The sequence below is a fragment of the Marmota flaviventris genome, chromosome X (genome assembly GCF_047511675.1).
Source record: "Marmota flaviventris isolate mMarFla1 chromosome X, mMarFla1.hap1, whole genome shotgun sequence".
Taxonomy (NCBI): domain Eukaryota; kingdom Metazoa; phylum Chordata; class Mammalia; order Rodentia; family Sciuridae; genus Marmota; species Marmota flaviventris.
Window position 1 is genome coordinate 63854073 of NC_092518.1, and position 24969 is coordinate 63879041.

Genomic DNA, 24969 nt, shown 5'->3' on the forward strand with positions numbered 1-24969 from the left:
AGTTTCTACAGTTTTATAAGCAATCCTCTGGATAGTACATGCTCCAGAACCTTTTGTATGCCCTTCTGCAAAAGACTCAAGTTTTTAGAAGTTAGGAAAATATTATCTGCATAATTTTCCTAAGGAATTCCCAGACATATAATTCAACATGCCCAGGTCTCTGGTCACCAAAAACTGGCAAATTTGAAACCTTGTACATGTCCCTGGAGGCGTTCCTGAAGGGTTCATTGTTGGCTCTACTAGGCGAAAGAAAGTGTGTCCTGGGGCTGTGGGTTCTAATGGTATACTAAATAAGGCAACATAGTTAAATAAGTAGTCATCCTTTTCAGTAATTGAGCCACATCTCAGGAAGCAGATTGTTAGCAGAATCATCTAATTTAATTCCCTGTAATTGACTTTTCTCCAGATGACACCAGACTATTTTCCTGTTCACACCAGGCTTTTGAATAGGCCCTTGTACACAGGATGCACAATACTCACACTTTCCAGTACCTGAATAGTACCTGTTATTTCTCCATAGCCTTCTGGAAAATAATATTGTTGAATTCATACCACACATCTTGGGGACAGTATCACTGACTTCCTTCTAGCCTTCCCTCCAGAGTAAGGCTTTATACTACCTGTTTTTGGAGGGAAATTTACATGTGGTTTTTCTCATGTGCATATCCCAGGAAAATATCTCTCTCCCAAAAGTACTATGGGGTTAGAAATATGTAATTCTACTATAGGCTAGGTGAAACACACCCAATTTTCAATAGTAGATGCCTTCTTCTTACAAGGATATATTCATCTCGATACATATCTATGAAAGCAGGTGCACATAAAATCTGTGTATTTAACATTCTTTACAATGTCTTAAGTTTCTGTATTCACTGGAGCCAAAACTATTTGTTTTGAAGGGGATCATTGAATCATTATTTCACATGAGACCCCCTGAATAGCACTACATTGAGAGGAATCTTGTACTTATTTCCTTTTTTTTTTTTGACAAAACTAAGCCTATTTAATCCTTTGGCATATTTTCACTTTTGCAGAGATATCAAAAAAAGTGACATGACTTTCAAAGTTATTATCAAAACAGGATATGGCGACCACTATCAGAGATGGGGCAAGGAGGGCTTCCTGGTGGTGGCTTTCGGCAGCATGTTTGGAGATGCAGGTCTGTGACATCTGCTGCTGAGGTGGGAGGCTGCCTCCAGACCCTTTCCAATGTCCCCAGGTGCAGGCTACCACGTAGAGGGGAGTATGGCAGTGGTTGCAGTGTCCCCAGATGGAGGCAACTGAGGAAGCCCCACAATGGTAGATGGGGATCCATAGGGGTGTGGCTACCAGGGGTCCTGCACAAGAGGGGTAGCTGTAGGTCCTGCATAGGCACAGTGGTCAGAGGTACTATAATAACTTGCAGGGAAACAATATTCTCACTATTTAAATTCCTGGTCACAGAGCAACAAGGAACACAGCTTCCCTATATCCTGCCATCTTGAAACCCTCCTGAAGTTCAATTCTTGATAAGCCATGTACAACAGCAGTTCCCTAGGAGCCAACCTGACATGTGGTTCAGATCTCCCTTGAGAAATAAAAATGGCCATCTACAGAAAAGTATTAAAATGGGCAAGTCCTTATTTCCTCCTCCTTCAGCTTGTGCACAATTTGTCTCCTTTCAAGACTATTATCCTCATTATTATTGTTCCTTCACAAGTCTAAATGTTGAGGTGATGTGAAGGAGACCAACATCAAGAAAAGAAAATTAAATTCAGAAATAAAGAGAACTGGAAGATATAACATACACCCCCAGAGTATTTCAATATCCCTGCTAGAGTACAATTGTGTGTACTGCTTTGGCCTGTAGATAAATAGTAGCATCCTGAATGATGAGTTCATTTATTTTTATCCTATGGTTCTTAAAGGGCACCAACTAAATAGTAGGCAAAGGAGCTTGCTAGGAGAATTAGAAATTAAAAAAAATGATAACCAGTGTTTGGCCCTGTGATAATTCAATGACAACAGGAGGCAAGTACTGAAGAAAGGACAAATTTTATACTAAAAAAATTCTCTAATCATTTTGCCATCTTTTATAAAAAAAAAATCCAGTGAATCCCAGAGGTAGGAAATTAGTTTCAGGGGACCCAAGAGACACATTAAAGCCTTTAAAATTACAGTAACAATAAATTAGCTATTGCTCTCAAAGAGTTATGTCTGTATTTTGGGCTTCTTGAGCAGCTCAGACCTCTTCAACGCTTAGTTGAATCTCCAAATAACTTTAAAAAGATACAATGTTACACAGAATTTTTTTTTCCTTTTTTAGTGATAGCATTAAATTTAGTCTGTAATGGTTGCAGATGTCTCCATCCAAACTCAGATAATATTAAGTACATTAAGACAATATATAAAAGAAAGAATACCACAAATGAGAAAACAACACAAACTGACAAACACCTCAAGGAGTCACTAGGTTCTCCTGCAGCCTTTTTACTTGGATCTCCCTCAGTCTCTTCTTTTGTGGAGAAAAGAATATTTTCTCAAGGATACTACACTATATGGAAAAAAAAATGGTTATCAAGGTACCGGAAAACTCTGACTGCAAATAATCCAGGACACATTACAGATAATTCAAAGGTATACTTCTAATTTGTGACAAAATTGAGACCAAAGAAAGAAATTTTTACCTCAGATCGATATAATAGATGAAACTAAGTCTACTTTTTTGGTGAGTTTTTTTTTAAGTCTTCTTCCTACCACCTCCAGCTGCCAATCATTTCTAGGAGCTCATGTAAAAGGTCATTTTCATCCTCCCCATGATTCAGTTCAATCTCAGCTTCTACTTTGAATCCTGAAATTTCCCATATTAGTTTCTCAAAATCATTCTCCTCAGAGATTGGGGGGCTTTCCTGTTGAGGCAGAGCTGAGCTGGTAAGTTTTCGTGATCATTTCAGATGAGGAAGGGCCAGATACTTCTTGGGGTAAGGGATCTGAAGACCATTGGGTTGGAGGCAGCACAAAACTCTCTCTGGGTTTTTCTGTCTCAGGTATGGTGACTTGTTTGTCCTCATAGAGGAGTGGTACAACAGCCACAGGTGCTCTTTTGAAAGCTGGGCTTTCCTGCAGGACACTGCTGAAACTGAGTAGCTTCATAACTGCAATGATAGAAGGATTCACCTCCACTACCTTGTATTTTGGGGCCAATTTGGGAGATGAAACAACTTTAACCACAGATGGCTTCACAATGACTTTGGGTTTAGCTTTACCCCGTTTTTACAAAGTCTGTGCTGAACCTTTCACATTCAATTTGGAATCTTGAATCCACAAGATTTCTACCTCCATCTTCTGGACTGACTTTGTAGGAAGCTTTTAGTCAGGTGCCATGTGATATCTGACATGGCAGTGAGTACTGGTGTCTCCATGATGTGGGTATTGCAAGAGGCTGAATCTCCACAGAGGGATCTCAAAGCTGATTTTTCATTCTATGAGTCTCTTCTCTCCTTCTTCTCTATGTGCTTCTCTCTCATGGTCTCACATTCTTAACTAGAATTTTACTGATATCAATTCTGTGGTTTCATCTGGAGCCTTATTAAGCTAAGTTCTAGTAGTATTGCTCTGAGAAGCAAAGTCACTTTCTTCCTGAAGTTTCTTCTCTTCTTTCATACCTTTTCTTTTGGTGATTTGATGTTGCCACTTTGCCCTGAGAGCGAACTTGGTGGGTGGGGCTGAGAGCTGGTCCTGCTCTCAGTGTTCTGTTGCACCCTTAGCTCTTTCTCCAGTTTAATTTCCTCCAGCATCTTAATGTGTACCTCCTGTATAGACTTTGTTCTACCTGCAGGTTCCTTTGATTGTCTTTTGCTGACAACTTTGGGTGACAGAATCGCTGCTTTTTTTTAACTTCACTATCAGTCTTTAGCTTCATGAAACTCGCAGCCTTTTTGCTTGTTTGTCTTTCTTTCCTTCTGCCAAAGTTTTTTTTTTTTTTTTCATCCAAGTCCTCAGAGAAGGTTTTGATTCAGATAGTGGAGGAGCTTCTTGTTCCTGAAATAGGATCCTCAGCTTTTGGAGGTCCTTCTTTCTTGAATTTTGTTTGCAATTCTCCACGTTTTCACTGGCTCTTTCAATAATTTCTTCAAATGCCTTCATATGGATCTCGCCAGCTTTATTAACTCTCTTTCTGTGGCTTCCTCATTATTTGAACCAAGCAACATGCCTCATTGCTCTTTCAATGACTTGGAAACTTGCACTATTTTTGGTGATTTATCAAGTTTATTTCCTGGACCTTCAACTTTCTTTCATAGTCTCCGTGTAAGGCTCTGCTTTAATGCGGATTACTGTCACCATTTACTAAAAATTTTTTGTTTCACCAGTCTCTCAGTGAGACTCAGTCTAACAAAGGCTTCTTCTCCTTGTTTGCTTGACAGAGTTACTGCCCTCACCACAGCCTGAACATTCTCTTTTTCAAGACCTGGGATGGGCTAAGGTTAGAGTAAAAGATGGGAAATTCTTGCGGAAACTTCACCTTGCTTCTTGGATTTTTTTCTTTCATTTCCTTTGATTTAATTTAAGTTTGTCAAGTTTTTATTCCAAGATTCAAAATTTGCCTTGTTTAAATTGACCCCAGGTTTCCTAGCAAAATTACTTGTAATCCATTATGAACTTCAGGAGTTGGCTGCAGGGTAGATGCTTTGATGTCATCACACTCCTCAGAAAACTGGTCATGATCATTTTCATCATCATCTGCAGCATTGATTATAACTGGTGGATGTGTAAGTCTAGGAGAGTTTTCAGAACTTTCTACTTTTATAACTCTCGGCAGCTGAGGGTAGGAATTAGATTGAACAGACAATTTGTTCTGCTGAACTGTTAGCTGGATAGACTTCACTTTATCTGGTGACTCAGACACAGCGGTCAATACTGGTTTGCTTGGAGGTAGAAACAGGCCATCAATATGACATCCTTTGTGGTGATGGAAAGTGCAGATCAAGTTTTGACATCCCATTGGTTGATTTTCTCAATAACAAGGAATTTCACTGTATTTTTAAAAATCAGTTTGTATGTGTAGACACCTGCACACCCATTGAAAACACCATCTTTCTTACCATAATGTGCAACCAGCTTCATTTCCTAGTGCAGCTTCATACTGACAGAATGAGCAGTTGTCACCTTTTTTACATGGAGAATAGAAAAAAAAAAATAGAAGTCTTCTCTTTGGTTAGAAAGCGCTGGGTAAATTCTTAGCCCAGATGTGGCTTCTTAAAGTAAGCCACTGATTAATCAAGGTGAAGGTCAGTGTCAAGTCCTCTTGAAATGGGGTTAATCTACCAAATGACAACTCAAGTCACAGAAATTGTCTTTGAAAACACAGTCATTAGCTGGTTGTTCTCAACAAGAATGCCTGTGTCTTCACTGAGTTCCAATCTATTACACCTGTAGGTCAAATCAACACGGAATCCATGAATTCATAATAATGAGACCAAAGAATTTACCTCCTCACATTGCTAAGGAAACATCTCAGCCACAACTGAAACACAGGATGTGTTTTTAAAACATCTTTAAAACATCTCACAACTATTGGAAGATTATGTCCATTTGAACAACCTTTGTGAGTCAGGAGACAGCTAACATTACGTATCCTCTAAACAAGAATTTATTTAAAAGATGAACTTCAAATTCAAATTTCTTTTTTAAAAACTTCATCTTCCATAGATGAACAATATAATTTAAAAATAAAAGGGAAAAAATACACACACACACACACACACAAAAGGAAAAATGGAAAAAGAAAAACAGACTCCAAAATTCAACAAGATCTAATTTCTGGTCCTCAAGATTTCTTCAGATAATAAGAAAAAAATGAGAATTTTTTCCTAATCTGTATAATAAAAGTATATTTGTATATAAATAATAAAGTCTTTTATGTAGATAATATACACATATACTAACGGGTTTATACACATACATACAAACACATATTCAAATGTGTAGAAATAAAACATCTGGGTAAGTTTCCCTATTTAAAGTACACTATAAAAGCCTTTAAATCTGAGTACATTATAAAAATAGTGAACTTACATAGCAAAGTACCATGAAGCTAATATTACACTTTTTTGAATGCCCACAAAATATAGATGATGGAATATTCTTATACATATATCAATGTATACAATATAAATGAATCTATATCATTATCATCAAGGAGTGTTTAAACAGAAAAAGTAGAAACATATAATTATGGAGTAAATGCAAAGTTCTGTAGCAACTGGTAGAAGGCATGGCAACATTATGAGCATTCTGAAATTGGCAGTGTCAAAACTCTAGTTTTTACCCAAGGTAAGATTTATTTTTCTTCTTTTATATCAACACCAGCATCACTGGCATGATATTCAGCACTGGCCCTTCAAAGTCTTGCTTATACAGCCTGGAATCAAATGTTTTACTACTAATTTACATACAAATATATATTTTTATTATATCAATAATATAGATAGGAAAAAATTCTCATTTTTTCTTATCATGTGAAGAAATCTTGAAGACCAAAAATTGGATCTTAATGAATTTTAGCATTTGTTTTTCTTTTTTTTCTATTTTTGTTTATTTTTTCTTTTCTTTTTAAATTATATTGTTCAAAAATAGATCATATATTATGTGACAGGTCAACTCTTAGACAATATAAAGGAGTAGAGATAATACCACGCATCTTATCTGATCATAATGGAATGAAACTGAAAATCAACGATAAAAGAAGGAAGGAAAAAGCATACATCACTTGGAGATTGAACAATAGGTTACTGAATGATCAATGGGTTATAGAAGACATCAAGGAGGAAATTAAAAAATTCTTAGAGATAAATGAAAACACAGACACAACATATCAGAATCTATGGGACACATTGAAAGCAGTTCTAAGAGGAAAATTCATTGCTTGGAGTTCATTCCTTAAAAAAAGAAAAAAACAACAAATAAATGATCTCATACTTCATCTCAAAATCCTAGAAAAAGAAGAGCAAAACAACAGCAAAAGAAGTAGAAGGCAAGAAATAATTAAAATCAGAGCTGAAATTAATGAAATCGAAACAAAAGAAACAATTGAAAAAATTGACAAAACTAAAAGTTGGTTCTTTGAAAAAATAAACAAAATCGACAGACCCTTAGCCATACTAGCGAAGAGAAGAAGAGAGAGAACTCAAATTACTAGCATATGGGATGAAAAAGGCAATATCACAACAGACACTTCAGAAATACAGAAGATAATCAAAAATTATTTTGAATCCTTATACTCCAATAAATTAGAAGATAGTGAAGGCATAGATAAATTTCTTAAGTCATATGATCTGCCCAGATTGAGTCAGGAGGATATAGACAACCTAAACAGACCAATATCAATTGAGGAAATAGAAGAAACCATCAAAAGACTACCAATTAAGAAAAGCCCAGGACCGGATGGGTATACAACAGAGTTTTACAAAACCTTTAAAGAGGAACTAATACCAATACTTTTCAAGCTACTTCAGGAAATAGAAAAAGAGGGAGAACTTCCAAATTCATTCTATGAAGCCAACATCACCCTGATACCTAAACCAGACAAAGACACTTCAAAGAAAGAAAACTACAGACCAATATCTCTAATGAACCTAGATGCAAAAATCCTCAATAAAATTCTGGCGAATCAGATACAAAAACATATCAAAAAAAATGTGCACCATGATCAAGTAGGATTCATCCCTGGGATGCAAGGCTGGTTCAATATACGGAAATCAATAAATGTTATTCACCACATCAATAGACTTAAAAATAAGAACCATATGATCATCTCGATAGATGCGGAAAAAGCATTCGACAAAGTACAGCATCCCTTTATGTTCAAAACTCTAGAAAAACTAGGGATAACAGGAACATACCTCAATATTGTAAAAGCAATCTATGCTAAGCCTCAGGCTAGCATCATTCTGAATGGAGAAAAACTGAAGGCATTCCCTCTAAAATCTGGAACAAGACAGGGATGCCCTCTCTCTCCACTTCTGTTCAACATAGTTGTCGAAACACTGGCCAGAGCAATTAGACAGACGAAAGAAATTAAAGGCATAAAAATAGGAAAAGAAGAACTTAAATTATCACTATTTGCAGGTGACATGATTCTATACCTAGCAGACCCAAAAGGGTCTACAAAGAAACTATTAGAGCTAATAAATGAATTCAGCAAAGTGGCAGGATATAAAATCAACACGCATAAATCAAAGGCATTCCTGTATATCAGCGACAAATCCTCTGAAATGGAAATGAGGACAACCACTCCAATCACAATATCTTCAAAAAAAATAAAATACTTGGGAATCAACCTAACAAAAGAGGTGAAAGACTTATACAATGAAAACTACAGAACCCTAAAGAGAGAAATAGAAGAAGATCTTAGAAGATGGAAAAATATACCCTGTTCATGGATAGGCAGAACTAACATCATCAAAATGGCGATATTACCAAAAGTTTTCTATAGGTTTAATGCAATGCCAATCAAAATCCCAACGGCATTTCTTGTAGAAATAGAGAAAGCAATCATGAAATTCATATGGAAAAATAAAAGACCCAGAATAGCAAAAACAATGCTAAGCAGGAAGTGTGAATCAGGCGGTATAGCGATATCAGACTTCAAACTATACTACAGAGCAATAGTAACAAAAACAGCATAGTACTGGTACCAAAACAGGCGGGTGGACCAATGGTACAGAATAGAGGACACAGAAACCAATCCACAAAACTACAACTATCTTATATTTCATAAAGGGGCTAAAAGCATGCAATGGAGGAAGGATAGCATCTTCAACAAATGGTGCTGGGAAAACTGGAAATCCATATGCAACAAAATGAAACTGAATCCTTTTCTCTCGCCATGCACAAAAGTTAATTCAAAATGGATCAAGGAGCTTGATATCAAATCATAGACATGCCGTCTGATAGAAGAAAAAGTTGGCTACGATCTACATTCGGTCGGGTCGGGCTCCAAATTCCTCAATAGGACACCCATAGCACAAAAGTTAATAACTAGAATCAACAAATGGGACTTACTCAAACTAAAAAGTTTTTTCTCAGCAAAAGAAACAATAAGAGAGGTAAATAGGGAGCCTACACCCTGGAAACAAATCTTTACTCCTCACACTTCAGATAGAGCCCTAATATCCAGAGTATACAAAGAACTCAAAAAAATAGACAATAAGAAAACAAACAACCCAATCAACAAATGGGCCAAGGACCTGAACAGACACTTCTCAGAGGAGGACATACAGTCAATCAACAAGTACATGAAAAAATGCTCACCATCTCTAGCTGTCAGAGAAATGCAAATCAAAACCACCCTAAGATACCATCTCACTCCAGTAAGATTGGCAGCCATTATGAAGTCAAACAACAACAAGTGCTGGCGAGGATGTGGGGAAAAGGGTACACTTGTACATTGCTGGTGGGACTGCAAATTGGTGCAGCCAATTTGGAAAGCAGTATGGAGATTTCTTGGAAAGCTGGGAATGGAGCCACCATTTGACCCAGCTATTCCCCTTCTCGGTCTATTCCCTAAAGACCTAAAAAGAGCATGCTACAGGGACACTGCTACATTGATGTTCATAGCAGCACAATTCACAATAGCAAGACTGTGGAACCAACCTAGATGCCCTTCAATAGACGAATGGATAAAAAAAATGTGGCATTTATACACAATGGAGTATTACTCTGCATTAAAAAATGACAAAATCATAGAATTTGCAGGGAAATGGATGGCATTAGAGCAGATTATGCTAAGTGAAGCTAGCCAATCCCTAAAAAACAAATGCCAAATGTCTTCTTTGATATAAGGAGAGTAACTAAGAACAGAGTAGGGATGAAGAGCATGAGAAGAAGATTAACATTAAACAGGGATGAGAGGTGGGAGGGAAAGGGAGAGAGAAGGGGAAATTGCATGGAAATGGAAGGAGACCCTCAGGGTTATACAAAAGTACATACAAGAGGAAGTGAGGGGAAAGGGAAAAATAATACAAGGGGGAGAAATGAATGACAGTAGAGGGGGTAGAGAGAGAAGAGGGGAGGGGAGGGGAGGGGAGTGGGGATAGTAGAGGATAGGAAAGGCAGCAGAACACAACAGACACTAGTATGGCAATATGTAAATCAATGGATGTGTAACTGCTGTAATTCTGCAATCTGTCTATGGGGTAGAAATGGGAGTTGAATCAAAGTGTGAAATATGATATATCCAGAAATTTGTAATGTTTTGAACAACCAACAATAAAAAATTTAAAAATAAATAAATAAATAAATTATATTGTTCAGCTATGGAAGATGGAGGTTTTTTTAAGTAGTAGTAAATAATCAAATGCTTTACTATAATTTACTCCAGGTAGTAAAAAGGTAAATGTTTAGATCTAAAATTTTATTTTACTATGATATATTTACCATTTAAGAATTAAAAAATAATGTATAGAAATGAGTTTTCTAAATTTTTAAACCAACCCAGTAACAAAGAAATTTTGATTCTCATATGGTAAATACTACATAGTTTCTAGACTAAATCTTGCCAAAGACTATCCATGACAAAACTAAATCAAACTTTACTCACACTTAATACTAGTCAACTTTCCGGGATTTTTTCCAAGGTTGTGGGGGCAGTATAGGGCCTATCCCCTAATCAATTATGGGAGTTTAGGGAGGTGTTTCTCATTATGATTTAAAAAATCGTAACCCGAGACACTATCGCCAACACCTGCCTGCTGCTGCATCTATCTTCTTTCTTAGCATTGGCAGCACACAATCCTCACAGCAGTAGAATCACCAGAAACTCTAGACTGCCAGCATCAAATATGGAGTCCAGCTACAAGCACAGGCTCTAAAGCCAACCAGAAAAAGTGTCCTTATTTCCATTCGTTCTATGTGATTCTTTTTCAGAATCTCAGTCACTTTATTAAACTGCTCTTTTTTATCCTGCAGGTTCTCCCTTAACTCATTTCTTATATGTTTTCTTAATTAATTGATCACTTAAAATCAACTTCTTTTAAAGAGAGAGGGGGGGGGAGGGAATTTTTTAATATTTATTTTTTAGTTTTTGGTGAACACAACATCTTTATTTTATTTTTATGTGGTGCTGAGGATTGAACCCAGCGCCCCATACATGCCAGATGAGCGTGTAACTGCTTGAGCTACATCCCCAGCCCTGGTGGTTATGCATAAATATGGGATTTACTGTGGTGTATTGATATATCAATCACTAAATTTTTAAGAAGTTTTGTAACCCAATTGACAAACATGCCATATTAAATTCAAAATTATATAAACATTCAATTAAATAAATGTTATTAAAATCAAATATACTAAACACCCAAAACTCATATTTTCCTCATAATTTTAATTAATTTTATTATTATTCAGTACTCCTTATTTTCATCTGTGGTATATTTCTTATGAGAAAAAGCAAAAGTGATTTTGATTGAGCACACCTCTCCCAAAATTCCATATTCAGTGGCATCATGTTGATAGCTATGGTAGAAGAAGAAGATCAGAAATATCAATAAGTGTATGCTATAAATTATCACCTTTCTCCACATAGATAGTTGTTAATCATTAATAGCATGACAAATGTGTATGTATGCATTTGACTTTGTATGTCTGTGGGCAAGCCTCTGTTTGTGAGAGGGTTTAAATTTTATTTTACATCATGAGAACTAAGTGAGGAGGTGATGAAAGAAAGATTATATAAAAATGAATTGTTGCTTTTGGAGAAATATTTTAGTCTTAGTTTTTTAACCTGAGGGCAGATATTCCAGTAATATTTAGAGTAGATAATATCAGTATATTATTCATCCCTAAAACTGTACAAATCTACAATCTATAAGTGAACTCTCTAGTTATTGCTCTTGTTATGTATCATATATATGTATTGTTATTTTTAAAAACTCATGAAATTTACAGGTATTTTTGGTATTGTGAAATACTCTGTATTTACAAAATATTACATATTTTTTTCTGTTTGTCTTTTACTCTGGCAGAGTGCACAATCACTTCTCTCATTACAAACCAGACTATTGAAAGTAACTTTGACATGTCCAGGGCAATCCTACATGGTCTCCCTTTCTGTGAATGTCTTCTATGGTTGTTATCAGTTCTATCCAGAGTATAGGTGTTGCCAATGTGATATTATTAAGTGGTGGAACATTGAGGATGACTGAAAAATTGAGCTTGCTGTTTCACTTCTCTGTGATGTGAGAAAAGAAACTTTTCCCCTCTGCAGGATGCATCACTTACTGGATGATCTTAAGTGAAAGCCATGATCTTGGAATACAATGTCCACTCTTCTGCTATAAGTAAATGCATGTGCTTTTAAATAAATTACCTATTCTGTCATTTCATTGTAGCAGGGCAAAATGAACTGAAACCTTAGAAACCCTTAGACAAAAATTAATGTTTCCTCATTTAAAATTGATGCTTCAGAAATTTTTTCACAGTAGTAGAAAGTTGACTAACAGAAAAATGTTACATATTACCTAGGTTGTTTCTCTGTTGATATCTGTGCTGATGTGTAAATGCTTTAGAACTGGATTATGGGAGAAATTTGAAAACTTCTGGAGAAGCAGGATAGTGTTCTGTGAATAGAGCTGAAAGAGAAATTCTGATGAGAACTCAGAAGATCAGAATACTGATAGAAATGAAGACAGTTAGGTTTATGCTCATGAAATACGAGATAGAAATAAGGGCTCCATTGAGAACTGGACTAGATGCCATCCATGTTATACTTAGATGAGAATTTGAAGGCATTATATCTGTGCCCTAAGAATTTGAGGGACACCCAATTTACAGACTAGCTTATCTGCCGGAATAAGATCAGGGAAGCACAACATTCAGGAAACAGCCTGGGTATTACTGACAGCATTTAGCCAAATTTACTTTGAGAGTCAGCAGCAAAAGGGGAGTATAATGGAAATATTTTTTAAAAATTGAAGCTTGCATAGAAAAGGAAAATATGTGAAGGTGCTCCAAAGAAAGGGCCAAGTACTAATGAAATTAGGGCCACTACGTTGAAGCCATGTTGGAAATAGTGGTAAGTGCCTTCTTGGGAGACAGAGGCAGAAGGATTGTGGAATAAAGGGAAGCCTCATCAATATAGTGAGATCCCATCTTTCCCAAAAGCCAAATAGTTGTCAATGTGACAATAAGAAAGATGCCTTGGGTGTATCTCAGGTATCTTCAATACCCCATCTCTTATTGTAAGCTCAAAGCTATACAAATGATGGGTGTTTCAAGATGATTAGGGCAAGGCTGAATTTCAAGATGCTCCCCAGCTTGGGAGTCAAGCCAAAGGTTACTGTTTTTCAGTGAGTTGGGTGAAATAAGGAATTACTGCAATTCAACATTGGATATTCGGAGAGTCCTAGATATTAAAAAATAGAGTTCTTTGAGCAAAGAACAAGAAAGAGTACATTGATTCAGGTTTGATTGTGGCAGCACCAGTGGCACGGGTTAAACTGCAAAAGGAAAGAGCAACATAGAGAAAAGCACAATGAACAAATTTGGCATTGATAAACCTGTAGATCAGAAGAGCAACTTGACCTTAGCCAATGCAGAGGCTGCACAGCAAAGTGGTGTTTGAAAAACGCTCTGTATTTCACAACAGGCATGCAGAGAACTGCAGTAGGAGGCATGATGAGGAGGTCATGAAGCAGCTTTCCAATGTTGGAGCCTGGGAGATCTCATCATCATACTGTCCTTCCATGCATCTATCATATGGCCTAGAGGATACCAAGAAGAACATGAGTGAAACAGGCACAGAGAAGATTTTATCTAGGGGAATTTAAAACAGAAAATTGGAGAGGAGTTCAACTTGCTTTCCTTTTGAGTCTGGAGGCTCATGAAACCAAGGGAAGTGTCTGGGGAATGAAAAGAAGGCCATGAATAAAATCAGTAACTAAAGCCCAGGGAGGATGTGCTCATGGACATTGAAGTGTATAAGACCAGCAAAGGGTTGGATCCCCTGCCAGTGAGTAGAATTCTTGGGAATCTCCTGAGATTCAGGAACCCAGCAGAGATTGGAATCTTCCCAGCCATAGGAACATGTTGATCTAATATTTCCAGAGCACACCACATCCAACAAACTCGCTAAGGCCTGATTGCGTATAATTCCTAGTCATTTGGATTTCCCTCAGAACTATAAAGCATCACCACCCTGGGCATGCATTGAACTGGTATTTTCAAACAAAACTCCAATTGACATTTATTCCCATTCCACCCTACCATATACTGTGAGAAAGGATTCTGATAGCTATTTCAACCAGCTTCAAATTTAGGCAATTTCAGCTTGCAGCTTGGTGAGCAACACAAAAAGTGTAAGGGGTTAACAACCCTCAGGGCTTTCTTTCTCAGTACATATCCCAAGAAGACATGGAAAAGAAAATTGGGCATAAGCATTGATAAACTTTTTTGACTGTTTTGACTCTCAGTGGAAAAATATATTAATTTATATTAAGAATATTTTTTTTTATTTTTATCATTCCTATTGTGCTTATTGGTTATATGTATGCATATGTAAACATATGCATGTATACCTGTATTTAAAAATTATATATGCACATATATATGCCAATTTATATGAATACACACATAAACACAATTTTTTTGTTCTCAATTTTACTATATTTTAAGACAGTTAATTTTCCTTGAGTTTTGGTTTATTTTTGTTTCCTTTTTATGTTTGTTGGTTTTTATTGTTTCTTTTTCTCTCCCTCCTTTTTCCAATAACAACCCAAACCTCTTGTTCTCTCTCTCTGTCCCCATTTTTGTTTTATTTTTTTCTATTTTTTCCTCCTTCTTTATGACCATCACTTGCTATGTCTCTTCTACATTCTCTTGGTTCACATTTTGAAAATTCTAAATTTTCTTCTACCTTCCTGTCACATTTTATTTTCTACTAATGTACTGTTCTTTAAATATCTTTATTTTATTTATTTATTTATTTGTATGTAGTGATGAGCATCAAACCCAGTGCCTCACACATATCAGACAATGCTCTACCAGTGAGCCACAACCCCAGCCTCTGAACTGTATTTTGACCATCTAACAGAAATAGTTGGTTTTAATAACTACTGTCCCTAACATTCATTGTGCTGCAGTTGGTGGCACAATACATGAAATGGTTGATAGTTGTTGTTTACTTTTATGCCAGATCTAGTTCAGGGTTATTTATTATTTTTGCTGTTGACAATATTTGGCCCTCATTACTGTTTTGGGGTAACTAGGTTGCATGTGTCCTGGTAGGTGTGAGGTACTTATTTTAATGCTGTATATTTCTTGTTTCAGTGGTTTCTGTTATTTTCCTATACTGTGTGGTGCTGGGAGTCTAAAGGGACACTACAAGTTCACAGGGTACAGATTATTATGTGGAATTAATGCAAACCAAAAGACAGTGCACCTTGTTCCACACACAAATTAACCAAAATATATGCTATATTTTAGTATAAATAATAAGAGTGACCAAAATCCCCTGAACTATAGACCAGACACCAAGCAAGAACCCTAGGGAGGTCTTCATGTACCACCCATAGGCACCTACTTATACGGCAAAAACGGAGATATTAGTACAAAGGCTTGAATGAACCTATGCAGTTTCACAATATATATCAATATGAGACCCTTTGGCAAGAGAAGTCCTTGCCATAACATGGCCCACATATAAGAATGGAAGAGAAATACATCCCAATAGATGCATAAACCAAATATAAGAATACAAAAAAGGGAAAAAAACCTGTAACATTATACCTCCTAAAGTTTATTATTCATCATTACCCTGGCCCCCAAAATTTTCAGAATGATGAAATGTCAGTTAAAGAATTTAAAAGATTAATTTTTAAATTATCAATGGCTTCTCAGGGAGCATAGAAAAACTACTGAATGAATGAAGGAAGTCAGTAGATAATTCGGGTGAGAAATTCAGTAAGGAAATCGAGCTACTGAAAAATGAACAAACAGAAATCATGTAAATGAAAGACACAATAAATCAAATAAAATGTTCACCTTGAAGTCTCTCTAATAAAACAGACCATGCTGAAGACAGAATCGCAGAGCTGGAAGACAAAGTGTCAGTTTTGAACATTCAGACAGTACTAAAAAAAGAAAATAACCATGATGACAAATACAAAGACTCTGGTACAACATTAAGATGCTGAATTTAAGAATCATTGGAATTGAAAAGAGCTGTCAGACATAGGCTAATGCAATTGATAACCTCTTTAGGAAAATAATAACAGAAATTCATCAAATCCTGAGAGTGAGTAAGACCTCAAGATATAGGGTGTATTCAGGACCCCAAATCAACAAACTGAGAAAGAACTTTTCCATGATGCATTATAATTAAAAAGCCTAACACAGAGAATGATGAACATAGATGCAAAATACCTTAATAAAATATTAGCAAACTATACTCAACAGCATATTAAAATACTGTACATCTTGACCAAATTGATTTTATTCCAGATATGCAAGGATGGTTAACATGTCAGTAAATATAATTCATTATAGAAATAGAACTAAGGACAAAATCACTTGTTCATCTCAATAGATGCAAAGACAGCCTTCAGCAAAATTCAGCACTGATTCATTATAAAAACAATGAAGGATCATAGGACAGAAGAAACCTACAACAACATGATAAAGAAAATGCATGGCATACCAAAAGCCAAAATCATATTGAATAGGTAAAAACTGGAAGCATTTCCTTTAAAATCTGGAACAAGGATGCCCACTCTCACTTCTTATATTCAATATAGTATAGAAACTATAGCCTGAGAAATTATGCATATGGTGTGGAGTTTCACTGGTCATGTTTTTAGATAAGAACATAGGAAAGTTTTGTCTGTTTCATTCTATTGTGATAACTGGAGGAAAAGAAGGAGTCATATTGTCACTGTAGATAATATGATCCTATAAATAGAAGAAGCAAGATACTCCACCAGAAGATGGTTAGACCTAACAAATAAATTCAGCAAAGTGGAGGGAAGAATATAATTTCATTGGATTAGACCAAGGGGAATGAAGGGAAGGGAGGAGGGATGGGATTAGAAAAGACAATAGAATGAAACAGACAAAACTTTCCTATATTCTTATCTAAAAACATGACCAGTGAAACTCCACACCATATGCAACCAAAATATTTGGATTCTAATTATATATTATAGTGAAAATGCATTCTAAATCATGTATATAAAAAAGCAAAAATAAGAAAATAAATGCAAAACAACTAGCATGTTACATTAACAAACAAAGATCAATCTTTCCTATATACCAAAAATGAATCTGCTGAAGGAGAAATCAGTAAGACAATCCCATTCACAGTAATCTCAAAAATATCTGGGAATAAATCTAAACATGGAGGCGAAAGACCTATACAACGAAAACCATAGAAGGTGTAAAAAGAAATTGAGGAAGACACAAGAAGATGGAAACACCTTCCATGTTCTTGGATAGGCAGAATTCACACTGTTAAATTGGTCATGCAATATACAGATTCAGGGCAATTCCTATCATAATAACAATGAAATTCTTCATAGAAATAGAACAAATTAAACAGTCCTAAAATTAATTTGGAAGCATAAATGAACCAGAATAGCAAAAGACAATTTTAAACCCAGAAGGTAATGCTGGAAAATCACTATTCCTGACCTCAAGTTATAATACAGAGCTAAAGTAACAAAAACAACATGGTAGTGCCTTAAAAGCAGACATATAGACCAATGGTACAGAATAAAAGACACAGAAACAAACCCACACAGATACTGTCATCTGATCCTTGATGAAATTTCCAAAAACATACAGTGGAGAAAAGACATCCTTATTTAAAAAAAATTGTAGCAGGATTAGAGGTTATCTTCATGTAGAAGGATCAGACACTTATATAGAATAGGTCCTTACCTCTCACCATGTACAAAAATTAAATAAAAATGGATCAAAGACCGAGTCATTAGATGACAAAATCAGAAACTCTCAGAAGAGAAACATAGTGTGCACACTCCAACATAAGGCACAGATAACAACATTGTCAGAAAAACCTTAAAGCTCAGGAAATAATGCCAAATAATGCCAAATGGGATGGCATCAAAATAAAAAAAGAAAGTTGTTTTGGCTTTGGTTTGAAGCTTCAAAGTGCTACATGACATCTCCTTTCTTCCATGAAGTGCTCACCATTAAAACATGACAGATTTGATTGATTACTAGTTAGGGTGACTCTTGCTTACCTCAAATTATGAATCCTATAATTGTTTTGTTTTGCTTTTTGTATTTTGATTTTTTCCTGGCTTTATAGCTTAGTGGTAGAGCTCTTGTCTAGCATATGTGAGGCACTGGGGTCAATCCTCAACACCACATAAAAATAAATAAATAAATAAAATAAGGTATTATGTCCATGTACAACTAAAAATATTTAAAAAATTTAAAAAAACTGTTTTCACAAATTGATGTTCACAAAGAGAGTGAGTATTTGGAATTGTGCCTCCAGCTAAAGGAAATCATAAGGAATTTCTTCACAGAGTTGTGTCACCCCATCCTTTGGCCCCTATGCTGGAAAAGTAGAATCAAATATCAAATAATGCCTTTTAAATTTGATCCTCTGGTATTAAAGATGTAGAACTGTACTGTATCATACACTATGAATGTAAATATTCTTGCTCATGCTTCATGATATGCAGTAGTGATCATGCTTTATCAGATACATTTTCAAGAATGTTACTCTAGATGTTTTCTTTCCAAGGTGTGATTGAGAATATAAAAAATTGGTGCTAGGTATCACAACAGTAGAATAAATTTGCTGTTTTATTGGGTTTTGTTTTGCTTTTTTTTTCCTTTCATTTTTTAATGCAGTGTGCTGTAGTTTCTGTACAATTTTGCTCAACTGACTACGGAACATTTTCTAAGCTGTAGCTGCTATTGATACATAACATACGGCTATTATCGGTATGTATATATATATATATATATATATATATATATATATATATATGAAATTTGTATTTTTGGGAACATTAGCTGTGCGGTCCAACTTGGAAAAGGTATCACTGCTTACTGTGTTGAGTTGGTATTTTCCAAAATTAACAGTTACGCAGGTCTGGAAAGATTAAACTTACTTTTTTCAATTGGTAAAATTGTATTAAATACAATGTATAGTGATTTGATTATAGTTTTCTCAAAATAATGAAAAAAATGAATCTTCTATACAGGAAAGGAGACAATTACAAATATGAAACATGAACCCATAGAATGGGAGAAACTTTTGTTAGCTATTGTTCTGACAAAGGCTTAATATCCAGAATACATAAAGAAATCAAAATTTTAACCCCAATAAATAAGTAACCCAATTAATGAGTGAGCAAAGTAACAAAGAGACACCTCTCAAAGATAAAAAGAGAAATGGCCAAGAAACCTGTGTAAAAATATTCAACATTGTTAGCAATTAGGTAAATGCTGTACCTAATTTCATCTCACTCCTGTTAGAATGTCTGTCATTAAGAGTAAAACAAAAGTACATGCTGTATATGATGTGGAGGAAAAGAATGCTTCTGCACTGTTGGTAGGACTGTACATTAGAATAATTATGATGGAAAGCAGTGAGGAGCTTCCTCAAAAGATGGGTAGAATAGAGGAAAAGGACTAGGCCTAGGGAAGAGCCGGGGCAAAGGGGAAATACTGGAAAATGCTACTAGACAAATTATACTGTTTTTTTTTGTGTGTGTGTGTGTGCATATGTGCGACTATGTTACAAGGAATCCTAATGTTATGTACAACCAGAATGAACCAATAAAAATACAGACAAAAGATAGATGAAATAAAAGAAAATACAACCCCCAAATTTAAAAAAGTATCTCAAAGGTGTGTTAATTTGTTTCAAATAATTTTATTTGAAAAAAGAGCATGTGGGTGCCAAAGTCACAGCAGGCTGCCTTAGAAATAATTTCCTCAGGATTCATTTTTCCGTGTTCTGCCACAAACTAACTGAGGACACTGCAGTTTTGATACAGGTAAACCCCATTAGAGTTCATTCTGGCAGCAGACCTCAATGTCACCTCTTTGATGCTGGGTGTGCAGACATGCAGTATGCCAGAGTTATTGTGGCATGGAGGCTTTCCCTGATAATTCAAAGAAAATCTGGTGAGGCTAGACAGTATATGCTATGGTTTGGATCCCTGAATGTATCCCCTGAGAAGGCAATTTGTGAATCTGTCAAAGTGAAGCTAAAAGGTATGATGGAGACCCCAGGAAATTTGAGACTCCATGAGCATGGAACTCCTGCTGAGGGAAGCTGCAGGCAGTGGTCACAGCCAGACCAAAAGAGTGATCATGTGGACTGCAACCAGCATGACTGCAGGCTTGAAGCAGCCAAATGCTTTACAGCTCACATCATGTTACCACAAGATGTGGATGCTGGCTATGGAGCTGTAGAATTTTATGTTTGCCCTGCTGGGTTTTGGTCTCACTCTGGTCTGATTTTTCCTTAATATTTGCCTCTTGATTTCATTTAGCATGAGCATTTAACCTCTGGCAATTTTTGTTGGAAATATGTCACTTTGGGGTTTTGTAAACAACTTTTATAGGGGATCAGAGCTGACTTTGCCTTGGGTCTCAGAGAAGATGTTGCACTTGGCCTTTTGAACATAGGAAAGCTTGTAGTTCTTTGCAGACTCTTGTGTATTGTATGAATGACATTTTCATTGTCAGATGCACATGTGCCTTTGAGGGCCATGGGCAGAATATCAGTTTGGAATGAAAATGTCCCCAAAAGACATATGCTTTAAAATTTTGGTCAATCCCCTAGGTAAACTTTGAAGTTAGTGGAAATTAAAATGTAGGACATTGTTAGAAAAAGTTATGTCATTGGGGGCAGGCCCTTGATTGGGATAATGGGACGGAGACCCTTTTGCTCTCTCTATTTCCCTACTTACAGTAAATAAACAAAATCCTTCTGTCATATGTTCTCACTGCACAATAAGTCCAAAATATCAGGATCACTTAGCAGGAACTTCAAGGTCTGACACAAACTTTTTCTCCTTTAAAATGGATTAGCTCAGGAGTGTTGTTGAAGTAATGGAAAGCTATCTAGCCTGCCATTGCAATTCAGGTGTTGCATATAAGATGCCTTAAATGTTGGGACATTTGGAGTTTAAAACTGTTCTGTTCATCTCCCATGTGTCCATACAGAATTGATCACATTCAGAGGTTGCAGCTCTTACCAGATGATCAATTCCATGGGCATTGGGTCTTGGAATTCCCAACCTCCGGAGCGATGATTATGGTTTTGTTCTTTATATATTACTCACCACCAGTGTTGAGAGCCACAGCCGAAGGGGCCCCAGCAAACTTCCAGCTGCCAGCAATCCAGCTGCCGGCTGATGATTGGCTCACAGCGGCCCCAGCAACATCTAGCTGATTGGCTCCTCGGCCCCAGCAACATCTAGCTGATTGGCTCCTCTGCGGTGATGCTCATTGGACTGTTTCCCTGCCCTTTCAGACCACGGAGCTGCTCATTGGGGGACTTTTTTGGCTCTGCCCACGTGACCCAGCCAATCGGCCTCAAGAGCAGGAGGATTGTGGGAGGTGGGGAGAAGCTTGTGGGGGGAGAGAGAGGCTTGTGGAAAGCCGGTGGTGGCAGTTGAGGCTCTGAGGGTTTTTCCCGAGAGGCTGGTTTGTTTGGTGTGTGGTTCTAAAAATAAAGTTAGTTTCTTTTGACAAGTGGCTTCTGATTGTGCCCAGCCAGACTGCGGCAAACTAGTAATATGTAATGAGATTGAATCAGTAATAATGTCACTCAACAAAGGAATGCCCATTCCCAAATGGCTCCACTGTTGAATTTAACTAAACTTTTAAACAAGAAGTACCATTAATGCTTCTAAAACTATTTCATGCAATTTAATGTTAGGGAACACCCACAATTACTTCTTTGAGGCTAGAGCAAAGCTACAAAAACCTGACCTGGGTATAGAAAAATAAAAAAATAATAAATTATAGACCAATATCTTTGATTAACATAAATGAAAAGAATCCTAAAGTACTACTACTAAATGTAAGTCAACAGCAGATCAAAAAGATCACCACTGACTTCATTCAAAGATTCAAATCAGCACATGAACTTCAGTAAATATAATACACCATATAAGAAGAAATAAGTACAAAAATCATGATCACGTCAATAAGTGCAGCAGAAGAATTTGAAAAAATATTCAAAATCCATTTGCAATAAAAATCTCTGAACAAAGTACAAAAGGATGGGTGATAAATCAACATAATAAAAAGCATATATTGCAAAGACAGCCAAGTAACTGAATGAGGAAAATTTGGAAGTATTTCCTCCAAGATCAGGAAGATGAGAACAATGTTCACTCTCACAACTCTTATTCAGTATACTACTAGAAATTTTGGCCTGGAAAATAAATACAAGGCATACAAATAGGAAATGATGAAGTCAAATTAACCCTGTTAATAGATGACATGATTCCATACATGGAATAACCTAAAGACTCATGAATTCAATAAAGTAGCAGCTATAAAATCAGTCAATTCTCTATACATTAAAAATAAATTTTCAGTGAAAGATATCATGAAATTACCTCCACTTACATTAGTCTTATACACACAAACACAGAAAGACACACACACAAAAAAAAATAGAAACAGCCTAAACTATAGAAGTAAAAACCTCTATTGATGAAAATTACCAAATACTGATGGTGAAAGATCTTGAAGAAAATATTAAAATGTGTAAATACCTCTTGTATTCTCATTGAAGAATCAATATTGTTCAAATGTCCATACTAGAAAAAAAGAAAAACTCAACATACACAAAGGAAACATCATCAAACTACCAATGTAATCTTTCACAAAACTAGAAAATAACAACCCAAAATTTTAAATGAAGGCAAAAAAGATTTGAATGTTCAACATATGTTGACCAAAAAACAGCAAAGTTGGCAGCATCACAATATCTGACTTCCAGAAATATTACAGAGCCATAGGAACAAAAGCAGCATGGTGTTGACATAAAAGAGAGGACATGGAACAGAATAGAGAACTCAAAGTAAACTAAATATCTACAGTCATCTGATCCTCAATAAAGGTGACAAAATACTATGTTGAGTAAGGACTACCTTTTCCACCAATAGTTCTAATTGAACTGGATATTCACATGCAGAAGATTGAGCCTGAAACTCTCTCATATGGTCCAAAAATCAATTCATAATGGATCATAGAATCTAATGTGAAACATGAGACCCTGAAACTACTAGCAGAAGTACTTCAATATATTTTTACAAACAATGATTTTCTGCACAGGACTCCAAAGAACAGGAAACAGAAGTAAAAATTGACAAAGAGAATTTATCAAAATAAAATAAAATGATTACACTATGCATCTGACAAGAAGATAGTGTCCAGAATATATTTTAAAAAACTGAAAAAAATCTTCAAAACAAAGAAAATATGAGCAATCCAATTTAAAATGATCAAATGGTCAAATGAAGAGATGGTTAAAAGAAGATATTCAATTGACTTAAACATATATGAAAAAAAATATTCAGTGTCATTAACAATCCATAAAATACAAATCAAAACTACAATGAGAAATAATCTCACCCAAGTTAAAATGGTAATATTGCTTCCATGATCTGGTGCAGATATTTCCTCTTGTGAGATACAAAGTTAGGTGGTCCACTTTCAGAATATAATATTTAGACCCTCATTGGATTCAACTGAAGCCATTTTAATTATAGCTCTGCACTTTGCTCATCACAATTGTAAAATTATCTAATCACATCAATTGTAACCCTGAACTCCTCGACTCTGGGTAAAGTGTAAGACTGTTTTATGGATAAGAATAGACAGACTGACCAACTAGGTGTGTTATGCTAGACAGGTTAGGTAGCACTCCCTTCTGGCAGAAGTAAAGTTTGCCTTGCACACCCACCTTTGAACACATGTTTAATTTCTTGTGGCACCTCAGAATTTCTAACACTCTGAAGTTCATCATTCTTGGGATTCATCTATGTGTTATCTCTCCTATACTCAGGAGGACCAAGTTTCTGTGCCACTTAGGTGCTGTAAGTTCTACTCAGAAGATATTGTGTATTGTTAAAGCAGGAAAATGTTTACTTCTTTGGGGGAAATTATCAAGGTGGATCAAAGGAAGCTAAAATGTCATAGGGGCTTCCCAGGAATGAACTGAAACAGAAATTCTGCACTTGCAAACTGATTCTACAGAGTTGAGAAGAGGGAAAGATATTTTTGTTAGAAATTGGTAATCTGAGCTCTTAGATAAATCTTACTATCTAGGGGTCTTGGGTGCATTGTTTCTACTCAGCAAAGAATCGAAAGACTGGACACAAAAGGAACAAGAAAGCAGTGGGTTTATTGCAAGAAAAAAAGTTACAAAATAACACATTTCTTCAAAGAGAAGGGGCCCTAGGAAGTACTTACTTGTAATTTTTATGGACTTTGGGTTTTCATCCCTTTTCTATCTCCTCCCCTCTCCATGCTTTCCTTATTATCACTTATTGGTACTCCCTATGTCCAAATATCTATTTTAGTCTTACTGTTGGATCCCCCACTTGTGTCCATAATAATGGAAGTATCTACGTGATTGGGTCCCCTTCATGTCCATAAGCACTTTCATCAGCCAGGAAGTTGACCTTATTGGGGGATACTCTTTGTGCCCTTACTATCTGGACCTGCCCCTGTCTGTACTTTCCTCTTTTGCCATCTTACCTGACCGCCTATACAGTTCTAAATCTTCCTCAATGCCTCCTCTCAGAGGATACTTGGAATACTCTTAGGAGTTTGGATGATGACCCATCTGACTATTTCAGCTTAAAAAGAGGTGTTGTAAGCTTGAGTTTAGGTGTCCTCCTGAGCAGAGATCAAGGTGAAGAGGTATTTACATGAAGATCCCAAGGCACTTGGAAAAACTGGCAAACTCATTTATGCAGGGCTTCA

General features: G+C 36.1%; 1 pseudogene; it reads right to left on the reverse strand.

Moving 5' to 3' along the window:
- Positions 1-2732: 2732 nt before the first annotated feature.
- Positions 2733-24020, reverse strand: LOC114082564 (zinc finger CCCH domain-containing protein 11A pseudogene; annotated as a pseudogene).
- Between the last annotated feature and the right edge of the window lie 949 nt (positions 24021-24969).